At 43.9% G+C, this 18455-nt stretch overlaps 1 long non-coding RNA gene and 1 other non-coding gene across 2 annotated transcripts in view; one reads left to right on the top strand and one right to left on the bottom strand.

Moving 5' to 3' along the window:
• Positions 1-18455, bottom strand: part of LOC141580279 (uncharacterized) — a 29869-nt gene that overhangs the window by 6660 nt on the left and 4754 nt on the right. Inside the window, exon 3 of the long non-coding RNA XR_012512461.1 lies at positions 6856-6995. This is a non-coding gene — a long non-coding RNA (uncharacterized LOC141580279). The remainder of the gene's footprint in view (positions 1-6855; positions 6996-18455) is intronic.
• On the top strand, positions 11662-11765 carry LOC120365638 (U6 spliceosomal RNA). Its single transcript, XR_005580524.1, has one exon. It is a non-coding gene; the product is annotated as a U6 spliceosomal RNA (small nuclear RNA).

Here is an 18455-nt window from a genome sequence, read left to right as displayed (position 1 = left end):
CAATTTTCTTTACTGGAATTTTTTCTAATACTTCTAAACACTTAAACTATCTGGAATTTATTTTGGCAGAAAATGTAAGGTAGAAATCTAAGTTTTTTGTTTGTTTTTTTTCCAATGGTTCATTCAGTTATCATAATAATATTTATTGACTAATAATTTCCCTCACTTGCCAGTAATGTTTTATAGAGGCACAGGCAAAAAATGTGTGCTTGTTTTGTTGTTGTCTGAGACAGAGTTTCACTTGTATCACCCAGTGGGGACTGCAATGCCGCAATCTCAGCTCACTGCCACCTTCACCTTCCAGTTTTAAGTAATACTCCTGCCTCAGCCTCCTGAGTAGCTGGGATTATGGGCATACGCCACCATGCCTGGCTAATTTTTGTATTTTCAGTAGAGATGGGGTTTCACCATGCTGGCCAGGTCTAACTCCTGACCTCAGGTGATCCACTTGCCTCAGCCTCCCAGACTGCTGAGATTACAGGCGTGAGCCACCATGCCTGGCTGTTGTTTTTTTTAAAGTATGTGCACAAATTTTGGGCCACTACTTTTTCCTAAAGGTGCAATTTCATTTCGCTTTCCTTGAGTGTCAATGGACTTAATAAGTTCGCTCTCTCTCTCTCTTTTTAGAGACAGATCTCCCCTCTGCTACTCAGGCTGAAATGTAGTGGCACAATCATAGCTCACTGCAACTTCAAATTCCTGAGCTCAAGAAATCCTCCAACCTCAGACTCCCGAGGAGCTAGGAATACAGGTGCACACCACCACATCTAGCTAATTTAATTTTTTTTTTTTTTTTTTTAGAGACAGAGTCTCTCTCTGTTGCCCACCCTGTTCTCAAACTCCTGGCCTCAAGTGATTTTCCCACCTTAGCCTACCAAAGTGCTGGGAATATAGGCATGTGCCACTATGTCTGGACTGGACTTAGTAAATTTTAATGACTAAAATATGCTGGATAGTGTGAGTGAGTGACATGTGACTTCTGAGACTAAGTCATATTATAAAAGGCATGCAGCTTGCTTCTCGCTGTCTTGGATACCTACCCCAGGGGACACTCAAGCAGCCCTACGGGAAAGGAACTGAGGCTCCCCAGCCAACAGCCATGAGAGTACACCTCTTAGAAGTGGATCTATAGCCATTGTCAAGCCTTCAAATGACTGCAGCCCCAGTCACTGCCTTGAGTGTAAGTTCATAAGATACCCTGAGGACTGGGGGCGGTGGCTCAAGGCTGTAATCCTAGCACTTTGGGAGGCTGAGGCTGGAGGATCATCTGAGCCCAGGAGTTCGAGACCAGGCTGGGCAACATGGCAAAAACCCATCACTACAAAAAATACAAAAATTAGCCAAGCATGGTGGCATGTACCTATAGTCCCAGCTACTCAGGAGGCTGAGGTGGGAGGATCACCTGAGCCCAGAGGATCACCTGATCCCAGAGAGGTTGAGGCTGCAGTAAGCCATGATCATGCCACTACACTTCAGCCTGGGCAACAGCGTGAGATCCTGTCTCAAAAAAAAAAAAAAAAAAAAAAAAAAAGCCCCTGGGCCATAATTACCCAGCTAAGCCACTCCTGAATGCCTGACCCAGAGAAATTATGAAATAATATGTTTGTTATTTTAAGCTGCTACGTGTCGGGGCAGTTTGCTATGAAACAATAGATAATCAATACAATAATTATAGGATATTTGTTGAATGAATCAATTAGATTGTGGTGTGTTTACCATCTATCTATTCTTTTTCTCACCTCCTACCTTTCATTACATTCCCCTTGTGCTATTTGTATAATCTAAAAAGGCTAATTAGACCATTCTGTAAAATCTCCCCGATCTGCAGTAAGTCATATTAGTTGAGATGTTTGTTCAGCTGTTTTAACAAAGACCAAATAAAAACAGTTTTTAAAAGATAGATATGGCCAGGCACGGTGGCTCACATCTGTAATCTCAGCACTTTGGGAGGCCAAGGCAGGTGGATCACCTGAGGTCAGGAGTTCAAGACCAGCCTGGTCAACATGGCAAAACCCCATCTCTACTAAAAATACAAAAATTAGCTGGGCATGGTGGTGGGTTCCTGTAATCCTAGCTACTTGGGAGGCTGAGACATGAAAATCACTTGAACCCAGGAGGCAGAGATTGCAGTGAGCTGAGATCGTATCACTGCAATCCAGCCTGGGCAACAGAGTGAGACTCTGTCAAAAAAAAAAAGGTAGATATTTATATCTCTGCTATGTGAAAGTCTGAGCCTAGGTGGCCTGGAGGAAAGGGGAGGCTCTGCTTCCTGAGGGGGGCCCAGGCACTCAGATGCCTTCTATCTTGTTGCTCTGCCATCTCCAAGAGCCACGCTATCCAAAACTGCAGCCACTACACACAGGTGGCTCTTTTACTTAATTAAAATTAAATAAAATGAAAGATTCAAGCTCTCAATTACACTTGTCATATTTCAAGTGCTTAATAGTCACATGTGGCTAGTGGTTCCATATTGGATAGTGCAGATACAGATGTAGTATTTCCATCATCACTCTGCTCCAGAGGGTTACCTTCATCCACACATCCACAAGGTAGACAATTCTGCTCTACCATGTCCACATTCTAATTTAGAGAAAGAGAGAAAATAAAGTTTCCTTTCAGTGCCATGACCCAGAGGATGAATGGGTCACTTCTGTGCTCACATCCCATTGGCCAGATCTAGTCATGTGGCCACACCTATCTATAAGAGAAGCAGAAAAATATTGCCTCTTGGGAGAGTGGCTAACTTCAAGGTGAGACAGCCTCTTCCTGGAAGGAAGACTCAGAGAATGGGGAACCATTAGCAGGGTGTGCCCAGTCATGTTCCTCCAGGAGTCACCAGGTCTTCTCACACAGCATGCATGTTTCTTCCCACAGCCCATTAGGCTGCTGGCTCCACAGCCCTCTCCTCCACAATCCCCTTGGAAGAGCATCACCTCTGCCTTAACCATCATGAGGAGCCTGAGGCTTTCCTGGGCCCCAAGGCAAAGCGTTTCCTGCAGAGCTGGCCTCTCTGAGCTACACTGCCTTGCCTGGGCCCTCAAGCAGCTCTGCTTGGCCCTGAATTTTGGGAAGTCCCATCTTAAACTGTTCCGTCAGCTCATTCTTGCTCTAAGCCCCCTCCTTATAGAGTGCTTATGTCCAGTCTGACGGAGTGAGTAGGGGACACAAGTACTTCCATCTATTCCCAGACATTTCTTCTCCCTCTCACAGAGCAAAACTTCCCACATAAACCGATGGAGATCAAGGAGAGCTGTTGGGGATATGGATTGTCAGAATCAACAGCTGCCATATCACAGTGTGCTGTTCTGACCTCTCTCTGTTGACCTCACCTGAACCCCTCTGGCCTGACTCACCTGGTGAGCATCTGCCCGCTCACAGATCCACATTTCCCTCCCTAGACTTCTTCTCCGGAAACCCAACAGCTCCTGCTTGGCCCCAGAGATAACTGGCTTGCCTGTGCTTTTGTGTTATAGATTACTTAGCATTCTTGGGGAAAGAGTGCCTCCTGCACATGAGAAGGAGCAATCCTGTGTTCTAGAGAGGATTGTCTTCCCCTCTCCTCTTCAAACTGGCAATCATTGGTTAGAAATAGGTTTTTGTCTCAAGGGTGGGGAGGCAGCTGCTCAGGTGGACAGCTTGGCAACCTTCAAATCATTCATACCAGCCTTTTAACAAGCAGCTCCACTCGGAAATTTTAAAGGACACAAACAAAGATTTAGTGGCAAGATGCTCACTGTAACTTTGTTTATAATAGTGAAAAACTGACAATAGTCTAAATGCTCAAGAAGAAGAGGATTGACTAACTTATAGACAGCCATATGATAGAACATTAGTTGGCTTTTAAAAAGTATAATGTTTATAAATATTCATAGACATGGAAAGATGATCATAGTAAAGTGTTGAAAAAATATTGTAGTATGCTGCCTTTTTTGTTAATATACACACTGATACACATGCAGATGGATATATATCAAATGTTAACAGTGATTCGCTTGAGATCATGAGTATTTTTACTACCTTCTTTTTGCCTATGTGTATCTTCTTTGTAAAGGAAAGAAAATGATGAGAATTCTTTGCAATTCAAAACTAGACTGCTGGCTGCGTACCGTGGCTGGAGCCTATAATCCCAGCACTTTGGGGAAGCCAAGGCAGGTGAATCACTTGAGGTCAGGAGTTTACTTGACAAATATGGCAAAACCCCATCTCTAGTAAAAATACAAAAATTATTTGGGCATGGTGGCGAGCACCTGTAATCCCACCTACTTGGGAGGCTGAGGCACAAGAATCGCTTGAACCCAGTGGGCATTAGTTGTGGATAGCCAAGATTGTGCCACTGCACTACAGCCTGGGCGATGGAGTGAGACTCTGTCTCAAAACAAACTAACAAACCACCAACCAACCAACCAACAAAAAACCCAAAAAACAAAAATGAAAAAACTACACTGCCTCCCAATCAGACTAGCTAAAATCCAAAGGACTGATGAAACCAAATGTTGGTGAGGACATGGAGCAACCAGGATTCTCATCCATGGCTGATGGGAGTGGAAATTCTAACAATCACTTTGGAAACCTCCACCTCCCAGGTTCAAGTGATTCTCCTGCATCAGCCTCCTGAGTACCTGGGATTACAGATGGGGTTTTGAAATACTGACCAGGCTGGTCTCGAACTCCTGACCTCAGGTGATCTGCCCACCTCAGCCTCACAGGACTATATCTTGAGTGGTGGCTTTAATGGTACTTTTATAAAAATTCATCAAGCTGTATGTACACTTAAGATATAAAAGTTATATATCAATAAAATAATTTTTTAAAATTTAAAAAACTTTTTTTTTTTCTTGTGACAGAATTTCGCTCTTGTTGCCCAGGCTAGAGTGCAGTGGCTCAATATTGGCTCACTCCGCAACCTCTGCCTCTTGGGTTCAAGAGATTCTCCTGCCTCAGCCTCCCAAGTAGGTGGGATTATAGGCATGTGCCACCACGCCTGACTAATTTTGTATTTTTGTAGAGACAGGGTTTCTCCATGTTGCTCAGGCTGGTCTCAAACTCTCAACCTCAGGTGATCCACCCCCATCTACCTCCCAAAGTGCTAGGATTACAAGCATGAGCCACTGCATCCGGCCTTAAAAACCTTTTTAAAAAGAGGTTTAAGAGGCTGAGACAGGCAGATCACCTGAGGTCAGGAATTAGAACCAGTCTGGCCAACATGGTGAAAGCCCTTCTCTACTAAAAATACAAAAATTAGCCGGGCATGGTGTTGGGAGCTACTCGGGAGGCTGAGGCAGGAGAATCGCTTGAACCCAGGAGGCAGAGGTTGCAGTGAGCTGAGATTGTGCCACTGTACTCCAGCCTGGGCAACAGAGGCACTTTGGGAGGCCAAAGTGGGCAGATCACCTGAGGTTGGGAGTTCTAGACCACCCTGGCCAACATGGAGAAATCCTGTCTCTATAAAAAAAATTAAAAATAAAAATAATTTTTGTTTGTTGGTTGGTTTAAAAGAGGTTTAAGAGTTATATCAAGCAAAGAGCAGCTGCGCCAGGCCCAACATGGTTCAGCATTCCAAGGGCAACCCCTCAGGTCAGCTGACTTACTCACATGACAGAGACTCCACCCAGGGTGTGTGGTAGAGCAGAAATCAGTTCCACTAAGAGAAGGAAGAATGCCGAGTGCAGTCGTGTTCTCAGATGCCTGTAGTCCCAGCTACTCGGGAGGCTGAGACTAGAGGATGGCGTGAGTCCAGGAGTTCTGGGTTGTAATGTGCTGTGCCGATTGGGTGTCCGCACTAAGTTCGGCATCAATATGGTGACCTCCCGGGAGCGGGGGACCACCAAGTTGCCTAAGGAGGGGTGAACTGGCCCAGGTCAGAAACGGAGAAGGTCAAAACTCCTGTGCTGATCAGTAGTGGGATCATGCCTGTGAATAGCCACTACACGCCAGCAGCCTGGGCAACATAGCGAGACTCTGTTTCTAAAAAAAAAAAAGAAGGAAGAACAGAAACTTGGGGAGAATAGCCTACTGCTAATAGAGGTGTGGAGTGATTCTAAAGGTCTGCATTCAGCTCTTTATCACTGTTGGCTCCACAGCTGAAGACAGTGCTAGGGGACTCATGCAGAAGAAAGGCAGGCAAGATCTTGAAAAGGTCCTCATGGAAATAGCTGGTCCTTGTTCCACTCAAGCCCGAGAAAATCCACCTCCAAAGATCTACTCCAAGCCCCACAACTTAGGCCAGTGTTCCTGAGGTGGCATACACATATCAGATTATTTTAGTGGTATACCAGTACATTTTTTTTTTTACTAGTTGTGTATTTATTTAAAATGATAAGGCCAAGTGCAGTGGCTCATGCGTATAATCCCAGTGCTTTGCAGGGGCTGAGGTGGACAAATCACCTAACATTAGGAGTTCGAGACCAGCCTGGCTAACGTGGTGAAACCCTATATCTACTAAAAATACAAAAATAAGCTGGGTGTGGTGGTGTGTACCTGTAATCCTAACTACTGGGGAGGCTGAGGCAGGAGAATCACTTGGATCTGGAAGGCAGAGGGTGCAGTAAGCTAGATCACGCCACTGCACTCCATCCTGGCGACAGAGTGAGACTCTATCTCAAAAAAAAATATTATACATATATAAGTTTGTGTGTATATTTAAAGGAACATAAAATCCATGACTTTATAGGCAACAATTGATTAGGGTAATGTTGAAGTTTAAAAGATGATTGTAAGGCTGGGTTCAATGGCTCACAACTATAATGCCAGCACTTTAAGAAGCTAAGGCAGAAGGATCGCTTGAACTCAGGGGTTCGAGACCAGCCTGGGCAACATAATGAGATCCCATTTCTCCAAAAAACTTTTTTAAATTACCTGATCATGGTGACACATGCCAGTAGTCCTAGCTACTTGGGAGGTTGAGGTGGGAGGATCTCTTGGCCAGGAAGACGAGGCTACAGTGAGCTGTAATTGTGCCAGTGCACTTCAGCCTGGGAAACACAAAGAGTCCTTGCCTAAAAAAAAAAGAAAGAAAGAAAGAAAAATACTGCGTAAATAATGACACAAATAGTACATAAATAGAGAAAAATATCATGAAGTATGCAAATCTTTGAGGTTTAAAAAACAGTGGTTTATGCCACTTTCCCTCTGTGAACTGATCCTGAAGACCCAGGATTTTAGGGATGGGGAAAGGGAAAGTACAGAAGGGGCTACTCTATGTGGGTAAATCAGGAGCAAAATTAAATCTGCAATTTGTTCGGAATCTCTCTAACAGCTATCTGAAACTGCCCGTTGGAAGTTAATAGGCCACTTGCTAGAAAAACGAAGACTTCTGTAGAGACCAGGAAGACCTTTGGCTCTGAAGATTCACTGAAAAATCAACTGCAAAGAGAGATTAATTGGAGAAAAGTTGTAAAAATTTATTAATCATGTATATACAGGAGCTTTCAGAAAGAAGACCCAAAGATACAGAGGAAATTGTGCATTATTATGCTTAGCTTCAACAAATTATGGACAGCTGTGTTGAAATATGATTGGACCAAAAAGATATGCTCTAGCTCGGTGCAATGGCTCATGCCTGTAATCCCAGCACTTTAGGAGGCCCAGGAGGGCAGATCGCTTGAAGTCAGGAGTTCAAGACCAGCCTGACCAACATGGTAAAACCCTGTCTCTATCAAAAATACAAAAATAAGCCAGGCATGGTGGTGCGTGCCTGTAGTCCCAGCTACTTGGGAGGGTGAGGCAGGAGAATCACCTGAATCCGGGAGGCAGAGTTTGCAGTGAGCAGAGACTGAGCCACGTTACTTTAGCCTGGGTGACAGAGCAAGACTCTGTCTCAAAAAAAAGAAAAAAGACACTCCCTAGACAGAATGTGGTAACCAAGCCAGGCTTGTCTGTCTAGATTCTCCTTGGCCTTTCTGAGCAACATTCCTTCCTCCTGGTGTGAGGCAGGACCCTCTCTAGAAGGGGGTGTCTTATGGCCTGCAACCAAGTAAAGTAGGCCAGACCATTGCTTTACGGCCAGTTTTTTTACACAGAAAAGTCGGGAGGAAGTTATGAGTAATATTTTCATGTTTTATGGCTGGCTTTGGTGAAACGGGGCTCTGGTTGCTATGAATCTCCTTAGGGAAGGGGGATCTATGGGTAACCTCAGGGGAGAATGGGACTGAGAGACATGAGGGCAGGAGAAGGTCACAGAAAAACTTTTGCTCCTGTTGCTGTGAGGCTTTCATTTTGGGGTGTTATTTTCTGAGACTCAACACTTTTAAAAGACAGCAAACGGTGCAGCTTTCTCTACAGGAGCTTATACTGTAGTCGCAATAGAGATTTCCTTTTTGGTTTCCTAGGGCAAAGAGCAAAGGCTCCCACTCCTCACCCAGGTGACATCCCCAGAGCCATGCTCTTCCCAGTTCAGCCATCTCTCCACATGGAACTTCCTGTTTGTGGGGACCACAGACAAAATGGCTGCCCACAGGACAGAACAAAGGCTGGGATGTCTGACAGGATGATGACCTGACAGGGTTGACAGCCATGGGGAAGTACATATACTAAACTGTTAAACAAAAAGAGACATGGAACAGTAGTGGCCAGTATCTTAAATTCTACCAGTAGATCCATTTAGGTTGCCAGGCCAGGTGCAGTGGCTCACACCTGTAATTCCAGCACTTTGGGAGGCCAAGGTGGGTGGATTACCTGACATTAGGAGTTCCAGACCAGCCTGGCCAACATGGCAAAACCCCATCTCTACTAAAAATACAAAAATTATCCAGGCACCGTGGTGCATGCCTCTAATCCCAACTACTTGGGAGGCTGAGGCAGGAGAATCACTTGAACCTGGGAGGCAGAGGCTACAGTGAGCCAAGATTGTGCCACTGCACTCCAGCCTGGGTGACAGAGTGAGACTCTGTCAAAAAAAAAAAAAAGATGAAGAAAAGAAAAAAAGAAAGGAGGAAGGGAGGGAAACAAGGAGGGAGGGAAGGAGAAAAGAAGGATTTACACCAGATGCTTAAGTTATTGCTGTTAGAAAAGAAAGCGAGAAAGAAAGAAAAGAAAGAAACTACACCAGAGACCAGGTGTGGGTGTCATATCTGACTCTGCCTTTCACCAGATGAATGACAATTAGTGCCTCTAGACCTCAGTCTCTCCATTTGTGTAACAGCAAAATATGTATATTCAAGAGACACATAGATATATCATATATAATAGATATACATCATATCTATATAAATTCACCTTAAAGGTTTGTGCAAGGATTAAGTGAAATAAATATGTGCCTAAAGTTCTTGGAGCAGTGCTCAGAACACAGTAAATGCTTAATAAATACTGGCAATTACTTACACTGCTTGAGGTAGGTACTCTTATTGCCTCCACTTTTTAAAATTGTGGTAAAAATACATAAAATTTACCATTTTAACCATTTTTCAGTGCAGTTGGTGAAGTACATTCACACTGATGTGCAATCATCATCACCACCATCCATCACTAGAATTTTTCTCATCTTTCCAAACTAAAACTTTATCATTAAACAATAACTTATTCTCCTCCAGCAGCCACCTTCTACTTTCTGTCTCTATTTTGACTACTCCAGGTACCTCATATACCTAGAGCTATATGAATCAAAAAGTATTTGTCCTTTTTATGACTGGCTTATTTCACTTAGCATAGTGTGTTCACTGTTGATCCATGTTGTAGCGTGTCAGAATTTTCTTCCTTTCTAAGACTAATATTCCATTGTATATATGTACACATTTTGCTTATCCATTCATCTTTTGATGCATGCTTGAGTTAGTTCCATGTTTTAACTACCTGTATTCAGAATATTGCTTCCAGGAATACAGGTGCTGATAAAGCAGACTAAATATAGTCTGAGAAGGACTCTGTACATCCATATTTGAATCCTAGTGGACGAACTATAACATAGCCTAATAGGGAGACAAGATTGAAAACCTAACTTAGGAGTGTACACCTGTAACAATAGCTGAGTCTGCCAATCCCAGCAGCCACACTTCAACCACTCATACGCTGCTAAGTGTTCATCAAGGCTGACACCAACTTGTAACAGATCCAGCTATTTTTATACCTCACTTCTGATTTCTGTACATCATGTTCCTTTTTTTTTTTTTTTTTGTCTATAAATCTTCTTCTGCCACTTGGCTGTGCTGGAGTCTCTTTGAATCCGCTGTGATTCCGGGGGCTGCCCAATTCATGAATCCTTCATTGTTCAAACTCCTTTAAATTTAATTCAGCTGAAGTTTTTCTTTTAAGAGTATATAAATATCTCTTCAAGATTCTGCTTTCAATTCTTTTTGACATGTACCCAGAAGTTATATTGATAGATCATATGGCAAATCTGATTTTTTTTTTACCTTGAAAAAAATAAAAAGAAGCTGGGCGCAGTGGCTCATGCCGGTAATCTCAGCACTTTGGGAGGCTGAGGCAGGTGGATCACCTGAGGTCAGGAGTTTGAGACTGGCCTGACTAACATGGTGAAACCCCCATCTCCACTAAAAATACAAAAACTAGCCAGGTGTGGTGGCACGTGCCTGTAATCCCAGCTACTCCGGGTGGCTGAGGCAGGAGAACTGCTTGAACCCTGGAGGCAGAGGTTGCAGTGAGCCAAGATTGCACCATTGTACTCCAGCCTGGGCGACAAGAGTGAAACTCCATCTCAAACAATAAAAAATTTAAAAATAAAAATAAAATAAAAAGAGACAAGGCCTCACTATGCTGCCCAGGCTGGTCTCAAACTTCTGAGTTTGAGTGATCCACCCATCTCAGCCTCCCAAAGTGCTAATATTACAAGCATGAGCCACCACACCCAGCCCTGTTTGATATTTGAGAAACTGCTTTCCAGGATGGCTGCACCATGTTACATTCTTACCAACAGTGCACAAGAGTTCCAATTTATCCACAACCTCACCAACACCTGCTCTGTTGTTTCGATAGCTGCCATCCTAATGGGTGTGACTTACATCTCACTGCAGTTTGGATTTGCCTTTAAGTAAAGATTAGTGATGCTGGGCATCTTTTCCTGTGCTAGCCATTTGTATATCAAAGAACTTCAACTCAAGTACTTTGCCCATTTTTTAACTGATTGTTTTTTCTTGCAGTTGTTGTTGAGTTGCAGCAAAGTGTTTTACATGCATGTATTTCTTTCTTCCCACATGTAACTCCCTAGAAGGAGTGACATCCTCCAGGGCACCTCAGACACCCTCAGATGATAAATGAAGTCTGCAATAGTAGCTAGAGACAAGAAGTACACAAACAGAAAGGAGGGAGGGGAAGGCCAGCCAGGATAAAACAAACAGGCTCCAGTTCTCAGTCCAGTTCATATTAAATTAGCTACAAATTATCAGTGCCTCAAATCCAAAGACAAACTGATTTCATATAAATTTCATCCTTGAGCTTCACAAGGGAAATGGGTCTTTTGCACACTCTAGAGGCACCCTTCCAACCTCCCCATCAATGGAAGAGTGGCAACAAAGACCAGATGAAATAAGAAAAAGTTTGAGAGGCTTGGGAAGATGTTAGATCCTGTGCAAACCGCCTTTTGGAAGAAAAAACAGAGACAGTGCTTGCTCTCCCACCACATTCTTCAGAGGTGGAGTCTTTGAACCACAGTCTAATAAGGAAGTTGATGGCAACAAAACAAATGAGGCCATGATAAAAAGTTACGCAGAAGTGCTCGCCTCAGCAGCACATATACTAAAATTGCAACGATACAGAGATTAGCATGGTCCCTGCGCAACGATGACACGCAAATTCGTGAAGTGTTCCATATTTTTAAACAAACAAGTTATGGGCAAAATTCTTGCCAAGAGAATTAATGTGCGTATTGAGCACATCAAGCACTCTAAGAGCCGAGACAGCTTCCTGAAACGTGTGAAGGAAAATGATCAGAAAAAGAAAGAAGCCAAAGAGAAAGGTACCTGGCTTCAACTGAAGTGCCAGCCTGCTCCACTCAGAGAAGCACACTTTTAAAAACCAATGGGAAGGAGCCTGAGCGGCTGGAACCTATTCCCTATGAATTCATGGCATAAGAGTTGTTAAAAATAAAAAAAAAGACCTCTGGACTGCAAAAAAAAAAAAAAAAAAAAGTTGTGCAAAAGACATGTGAGAGTGAAATCACAGACCTCTAGAAAATGTAACCGGGGACCTTAGTTTTAAAAATCACCCACTTTTCCAGCCTGGGCAACATAGTGAAACCACGTCTTTACAAAAAAAATACAAAAATTAACCAGACGTGGTGGTGTGCCCCTGTAGTCCCAGGTGCTTGGGAGGCTGAGTTGGGAGCATCGCTTGAACATGGAAGTCAAGGTTGCAGTGAGCTGAGATTGCACCACTGCATTCCAACCTGGGTGATAAAGAGAGACCCTGTCTCAAGAAAACAAAAAAACAAAACACCTGCTTTTTTTTTTTTTTTTTTTTTTTGAGATAGAGTCTTGCTCTGTTGCCCAGGCTAGAGTGCAGTGGCATGATCTCAGTTCACTGCAACCTCTGCCTCCTGGGTTCAAGCAATTCTCCTGCCTCAGCCTCCCAAGCAGCTGGAACTACAGGCACACACCACCACACCCAGCTAATTTTTGTACTTTTAGTAGAGATGGGGTTTCACCATATTGGCCAGGCTGGTCTCAAACTCCTGACCTCATGATCCACCTGCCTTGGCCTCCCAAAGTGCTGGGATTATAGGCATGAGCCACCGCACCCAGCCTTTCTTTTTTTTTTAATTTTAGTTTTTAGCTCTAGGGTACATGTGCAGGATATGCAGATTTGTTACATAGGTAAATGTGTGCCATGGTGGTTTGCTGCACCTATCAACACATCACCTAGGTATTAATCCCTGCATGCATTAGCTATTTTTCCTAATACTCTCCTTGCTACCGCACTCCCCTGACGGGCCCAGGGTGTGTTGTTCCCCTCCCTGTGTCCATGTGTTCTCATTATTCAGCTCCCACTTAAAAGTGAGAACATGCAGTGTTTGGTTTTCTGTTCCTGTGTTAGTTTGCTGAGGATAATGGCTTCCAGCTTCATCCATGTCCCTGCAAAGGACATGATCTCATTTTTTCCTATGGCTGTTTAGTGTTCCATGGTGTATACATACCACATTTTCTTTATCCAGTCTATCTTTGATGGGCATTTGGGTTGATTCCATGTCTTTGCTATTGAAAGACTCACTTTCTTTTTCTTCCTTCCTTCCCCTCTCATCTCTTCCTTTTTCTCCCCTATGGACACTCCCTCTGGCTATGCATGCTAAGATGATCTAATTATGCTCTTGCTTAAGAAATCCCAGAGGCTAATCTTGAAACCAGGCATGGAGTCCCTTTTTTGGAATCCTGTTTAGGGGGAGTCACGAACAATTAGTCCACCACCATCAGGCCAAAATCAAGATAATACCAGCCAGACCTCAGAACAGGCAATTAGCCAAGATAGCCATCAGAACAAGACACACAGATATACAGATCCTGCACCCTGCACTGCTCCCCCATGTCTCTCATACCAAGTTTCCCTTTAAAAACCTAATGGTAAGTGTTTAAATTTAAGATCGTCCTTTAGAATGCTAGTTCACCTCTTATGTTTGGCTTTTTTTTTTTTTTTTTTTTTTTTTTTTGAGATGGAGTCTTGCCCTGTTGCCCAGGCTGGAGCACAGGGGTGACCTCAGCTCACTGCAACCTCTGTCACCTGGGTTCAAGCAATTCTCCTGCCTCAGCCTCCTGAGTAGCTGGGATTACAGGCACCCACCACCACGCCCAGCTAAGTTTTGCATTTTTAGTAGAGGTGGGGTTTCACCATGTTGGCCAGGCTGGTCTTGAACTCCTGATCTCAGGTGATCCACCACCTCAGCCTCTCAAAGCGCTGGGATTACAGGCGTGAGCCACTGCACCCGGTGGTGCTTCGTGTTTGAACGCAGAGTAGAGCAGACAAACCTGGCTCCAGTTACAGAAAGGCAGTAATCTATGAGGCACTTTGTAAACATACTCGCTCCTCTAACGGTGATTGCAGTCCTGCCCCAGGTTCCTCCCCTTAACATTAGAGTAAGACTATAGCTAGGCTTAGGAAATGTGCTAAAAATGCAGGGTCATGGGCACCATCCTTGAGACATGGCCCCAGTAAGTCAAGGTGGACCCAGGAGCCTGCATCTTTATCCAGATACCCACAAGGAAGGTGTTGCTGGTGGTCAGAGCCCACAATCTGTGTGAGCCATGCTGGCTACTGTCAGTGACAAAGAGACTCCCCTGGGCTTTCCCCAGTGTGTGGAACAGTGGTCATAGACTCTGTTCCACCTTTTCCTCCTCATATCCTGGAGAGGATTCCTGAGATTATAAACAGAAAAATCAGAGGGTGAGGACATATATCCCGTGACAACAGGATTCTTTCCTTCCCTAAAGAATTTGCTAAGAGATGCTCTTGTTTTTCAGGAACTTGCCTGTGTTTGCCATGTTAAGTGTGCAAGGGAGCAGTCTGGCAGATGTTCAGGGGACAGATAGCATTCAAGAGCTGTGGTGAACTGTGCATTGCTGAGCAATGAAGATAAAATGGGAATCATAAGCTAAAGTTACAAACAGAATAGGGTTTGACTTATATACTTGTCAAGAACACATCCATTTGTAATTGAAATAATAATGACAGTCTTGTCTAGATATGGTGGCTCACGCCTATAATCCCAGCACTTTCAGAAGCAAGGTAGGAGGACTGCTTGAGCTCAGAGTTTGAGACCAACTTAGGTTAACATAGTAAGACCTCCTCTATCTCTACAAAAGTAAAAAACAAAAGAAAAATTAGCCAGGTATGGTACATGCTTGTGGTCTTAGCTACTTGGGAGGCTGAGATGGAAGGATCACTTGAGCCCAGGAGGTCGAGGCTGCAGTGAGCCATGACTGTGCCACTGTACTCCAGCCTGGGTGACAAGAGTGATACCCCATCTCAAAATAATAACAATAACAACAGTCTCATGAGCAAGTCCTTGTGCTAATTAGGCTTTATATATTAATTCACTTAAAAATATATTCACATGGCCGGGCATGGTGGCTCATGTCTGTAATCCCAGCACTTTGGGAGGCCAAGGTGGGCAAATTGCCTGAGGTCAGGAGTTCGATACCAGCTTGGGCAACACGGTGAAACCCTGTCTCTACTAAAATACAAAAAATTAGAGGGGCGTGGCAGTGTGTGCTCATAATCCCACTACTCGGGAGGCTGAGGCAGGAGAATTGCAAGAACCCAGGAGGCGGAAGTTGCAATGAGCCGAGACTGAGTCACTGCACTCCAGCCTGGGTGACAGAGCAAGACTCCATCTCAACATATAATGTGCACATAAATTAACAAGTAAAAATTATTAAGAGGCTGCATTTACAGATGGTCACAGATCAGTTGAGCAATGCAGCCTGTGGTTTAGCCCATGAGCTCTAGGTAACTTCTGATTCGAGTCCTGGCTCTGTCATTTATCAACCATGTGACCTTCATAAGGAACAACTTCAGGCCTCAGTTTCCTCATCTGTTAAATGAGATGACACATGGAAAGCTCTTAGCACAGTCCTTGGCAGGTAGTAAAACAGCCTCTAAGTGTTTTTAGTGATTATTATTGTCATTAGTGCTGCCAGAACAGAGCATGCGTCCCTGCCCTGAATCAGAATGAGTCGGGGCTGAAGCCACTTTGGACTTCACATGGCCACAGAGAGATCCACAGGGATCCAAGGAGCGCTGTCAGGCTGGCCTAGATACCGAGATGGGATCATGAGATGACAGCAACCTGCCATCTTTTCTTTGTGTCCCTTTGATGAGTGGGACATCACTAGCGCTCAGGCTGGATGACTCTCCCTACACAGAAAGTATGTCCTAGAAACTGGGGAGACCTATAAAATAAGTGTGGGTTTGCTAAGAATCAAATGAGGTAGTAAACATACCGTGCCTGGCACATGGCAAATAATCATTATTATGCATTATTATAATCTATAATTTTATATAATTTGTTGTAGTGTCTCCAAAGCACAACCTCACAAATAACAATTAGCATTAATTGAGCACCTACTCCAAGAGCCATCCACTGGGTCTGGATGCCCAGTATCTTTACCTTTTCCTGATGACAGCACTCCATTTTCCTTTGGGGAACTGCCTACCCCATCCCATTGTTCTGGTGGGACTACCAATCACAGTCCTCTATTCCAATCCCTGACAGTTTCTTTAAAACTTGATCACCCAGAGACCACCAGGAATGAGCCTACAGTCTGATGAAATCAGATTTCTTGTCTCCAAGCAGTGAGGTGGGGCACTCCGGAAGATCTCCAGAAGGAGAGTAGCTCTCTTGCAAGATGTGAGTTCCTGCCCAAGGATTCTAAAGAGGGTTGAAGGAAAGCAGGAATCCATTCTGGATTGGATGCTGTTTTGGATGAGGGATTAAGAGGAGCAAGGATTAACTAGGGATTGAGCATTGTCATGAGGCCAGGGCGGCTGAGCAGTTGGTTATCCCCAGTATTAGATGAGAATAGCAAAGCATGCCTTTGCCTTTGTCTTTGGTCCTAGGTAAGAGAGCAGTGGCCACTTGCAGAGGGTCCTTATAGCATTTCACAGCCACTACATGACTTTGGGAGGAACAATGTTTCTTGCAGGCTTTGTAGCTGACTTTAACTTTTCTGTCCTCTTAACCTACTGTTTCGTTTCCAGGACAAGTTGATTTTCACTTTCAGTCCCCGGTAGAGTTTTACTCTTTTGCCCCAACTGTGACTTTGAACAGACACCTTTCCTCAAGACACTTTAGTGCTATTTACTAGAAAATTGTCACAATGAGTGTTCAAACCTCTGATGACTATGATGAGTAGCCCCTGACATTTACAAAGCCTGACTGCAATTATAGGCAGCAGCCCTGGCCCACATGCCCTGAGCTGGGGCAATCAGACATTGGGACCTGAGGCAGGACCCTCAGGTGGGAGGCAAAGGTTGGAGCAGGCTATCTAAGGAAAAGCCCCAAGAGAGGCTGGGCCACAAACAGTTGTCACTGAAATTCCTGTCACTGCCTGAGCTCTTCAGGGCCTCCCTGAGGATTGTTTATCTCTTCTTTTGAATTTGGAGCCATCCCAATCATTTCCTAGTAATCCTTGTTAAACTGAGCTAGTCAGTTTCTATTGCTTACAACCCCAGAACCCTAAATAACGTATCTGTTTTTGTAGGTCTTATGTTCGGTGCTCGGATAGAGAGGAATCACGTGCAGGCCCACTGGTGTACTCACTGTGTACCTATGATGTAAGGGAGTGACTACTCCCATGACAAAATGATTTTTCCGTTTCCAAAATAATTCACCCCTGGGTCCTTCTCTTTCTCTCCTGACCCCTCAATCTGTAAACTTTATGAATTCTCACTATATCTCCAGTGCCTGGCCCACAGTGAGCCCTCGACAGATTCACTGAATGAATGAATGATTGAATGAATGTTATCTACACCTCCATTTCTACAGATAAGAAAACTGAGCCTCAAAGAGACTCATAACTAAGCTATGCACATGCTATTAACAAGTGGTAGAGAAGAAATTCAAAACCAGGCCAGTCTGCATCTTCACTATACCACACATACTTCTCTTATTCATAACCAAGGTCCCAATGAAAAATTTTAATGTCAAAATGTCACCTTCCAATTTGGTGACTCCTCAAAAAGTTAAATGTAGAATTACCATATAACTGGCCAGGCACGGTGTCTCATGCATGTAATCCTGGCACTTTGGGTGGCCGAGGTGGGTGAATCACGAGGTCAGGAGATCTAGACCATCCGGGCCAACACGGTGAAACCCGTCTCTACTAAAATACAAAAAATTAGCTGGGCATGGTGACACATGGCTGTAGTCTCAGCTACTCAGGAGGTTGAGGCAGAGGAAACATTTGAACCCGGGAGGTGGAGGTTGCAGTGAGTCACGGTTGCACCACTGCACTCCAGCCTGGTGACAGAGCAAGACTCTATCCCAAAAAACAAAAATAAACAAACAAAAAAGAATTGCTATATAACCCAGCAATTCCACTCCTAAGTACCCCCCAAAAGAGTTTAAAGCAGCTACTCAAATAAGTACATGTACACACATGTTCATAGCAGCACTATTTGCAATAGCCTAAAGGAAGAAACAGCGCAAATCTCCATCAATGGATGAATGGATAAATTGTATATATACACACAACAAAATATTATGCAGTCATAAAAAAGGAGTATTGATACATGATGTAGATGAACTTCAAAAGCACTTCAAGTAAAAGAAGTTAAACACAAAAGGTCACATATTTTATGATTCAAGTTATATAAAATATCCAGAATAGGTAGATCCATAGAGACAGAACACAGATTGGTGGTTACCGGGACAGGAGGGAGAGGGAATGGGGAGAAACTGCTTATTAGGTACAGAGCTTCCTTTTGGGGTAATGAAAGTATTTGAACTTTCCAAAGTGGTGGTTGTGCAATACCATGAAAGTCCTAAATGCCTCCAACTAGTTCACATTAAAATGGCT

Source organism: Saimiri boliviensis, chromosome 1 (assembly GCF_048565385.1).
Source record: "Saimiri boliviensis isolate mSaiBol1 chromosome 1, mSaiBol1.pri, whole genome shotgun sequence".
NCBI lineage: Eukaryota > Metazoa > Chordata > Mammalia > Primates > Cebidae > Saimiri > Saimiri boliviensis.
The sequence above is the reverse complement of the archived record's forward strand: the minus strand, read 5'-3'. Positions and strand labels throughout refer to the sequence as shown.